The following is a 2,081-nucleotide window of genomic DNA, read 5'->3' as shown; positions in this document are numbered from 1 at the left end:
TAGTGCTAATTTAATGTATGTAAATAATTACTAAACTAATACAAACATTTATAACAATTTTAATTAGTCGGAATTTGTTGATAAAATATATTCAATTGAAACTTTATAGCTGAATGATTTAACATTTGATTCCTTACGGGCTAAGTGATATAAGTGCTTACAAAATTTTGTTAATTTTAAAATGAAAAGAACATTAATAGAGAACGGACAGGCGTAGTCATTATGACAGCTCCATCAATTCGCGCTTATTTCAACTGAATAGACATCGCATCTAGTGGAACGATATTTATAGAGGCATAAAAATTATCGGAATGAAAAAATTAACTCACTAATTTTACACAATATTTAGAGAATATTATTTCTGGTTAATAGTTTTCCATGATGCGCATATAGGTAATAATTTTATTTTCCTTGGAGATCTTAGGCTTTCAATGTATTAAACTTAAAAATTGCACTTACCATTTGATGACATTGTGTACATAATTATAGAGATATATATTTAATTAATTATAGAAAAAATAAAAATTTAAATAAGGTACAGTTTGTTAACTATTTTATAATCACAAAATTTTATAAGATGAATTAGATGGGGCGTGAACAAGATAGGCGTGTAAGGTTGTAGGGATTAGTAACGAGCGGATCCCTAAAATGTTAATAAACACAGAACAGACCGTTTCGGACAGAAACGAAGATGGGATTATTATTATATTTTATAATATCTTTGTGGATAATTTGTAAATAGTATTTAGTTAGTATTAGTCTTTAATATAGTTACATTAAGTATGAAAAGGGAAATTGGAGAATGATGTTCTTATCACTCAGGTCTCAGTAACACCGTATTTTCTATAAATGGTAGTAATTCTTATTCAATCCATTCTGATCCCTAAAACTACATTCCGAAATGAGAATCTTCCTTCTTTCATGTCTAACAGCTTTTTGTTTTAGAGCGATTCAAGTGAAGTGGAGAGACACCTTCCTGAGGAGTTAAGACAACACAAACCTAGTCTCTGAATCTCTGAAGGATCATTTCTATTAGCAGAAGAGAACAAGAGGTTGTTTTCATTTAAAGATTTTTATTTACCTTACTGCCGCTTTCGGTTTACTGCAATTAGGCTAATTAATAAATGGCAATTAACTGCCAAATGAATATATTTACCAATAAAAATATATAAAAGGTATCACATGTGAATTAAAAAACTATCTTCCTAGACTGGACTCTCCCTCCATCCTTTGTCTCAGTTTCTTAAATTAGGATCACTGTAATTAGTACGAATTAGTCATAATTTCTATTCTAGTGAGCAAATATGAAAATAGTCTCTTCTTTTACAAAAAACAACAAGGCACTCAGAATGCTTTCAATCCGAATTAGGTGGTTGTTAACAAGGTAATGTTTTTGAATATTTGTTTTAATTATATGTTGAGTACTGTATCATAAATCATATATTTTAATATAAAATATAATCCTTAATATGTTTTTGAAATTTTAAATTATTTATTAATATTATAATAAATAATAATAATGACCTTTGTCGAGGTGGTTGTGTTAAATCTGCCTCCAATAGATAATGTTAAGTACTCTTGACCAGAAGGTCTCGACAATGCGTGTTCAATATAGGTAAGGTAGTTGATTAGGAGATTTATAGATAGGATGATACATACGGGTGCCACTCGTAAGGTCTCTAAGGATGATAACCTCGTCCTACAGTGTAGGTATTCCTGTATTCAATTTATTCCTGTAGGTAAGAAGGAAGAATACAAGCTCAGAGGGTAGCCGCCGGATCATGCAGGAAGGTAACTTAGTTCTACCGGGTACTATTCTTGTAGATGCCAAGGAAGCATGTAGGCCCGACGGGTAGTTTGCAGCCGAGTCCTATAACAGAATAAAAGGTACAGGAAGGAGGAGGTGACCAACAGGGAACTAGCATGGAAAAAGACTCTTTATGTTAATGAAAAAAAAGTGGCGAGAATATAATAAATGTCTTATTTGCTGTCCCAAGAAGGTACAGTTTCAGCTGCATCGATGGGGTATTGATTCTAGTAACGTACCAAGGCCTGTGAGAGGCATCCCTTGTAAGAACTAA

General features: G+C 31.9%; 1 protein-coding gene across 4 annotated transcripts in view; it reads left to right on the top strand.

Annotated features, from left to right (window-relative positions):
• smog (G-protein coupled receptor 158 smog) overlaps window positions 1–2,081 on the top strand; it is a 324,390-nt gene that overhangs the window by 29,598 nt on the left and 292,711 nt on the right. Inside the window, exon 2 of one of the 4 annotated variants that reach the window (XM_067052966.1) lies at window positions 946–1,052. The exons of the other annotated variants lie outside the window; for them this stretch is intronic. The gene's annotated coding sequence lies outside the window, so the exon portion shown is untranslated. The remainder of the gene's footprint in view (window positions 1–945; window positions 1,053–2,081) is intronic. 4 annotated transcript variants of the gene reach the window in all.

The sequence above is a fragment of the Halyomorpha halys genome, unplaced genomic scaffold, assembly GCF_000696795.3.
Source record: "Halyomorpha halys isolate HHAL.00 unplaced genomic scaffold, Hhal_1.1 Scaffold23.1, whole genome shotgun sequence".
NCBI lineage: Eukaryota > Metazoa > Arthropoda > Insecta > Hemiptera > Pentatomidae > Halyomorpha > Halyomorpha halys.
Note: the sequence above shows the minus strand (reverse complement) of the source record. Positions and strands in the feature narration are given on the sequence as shown.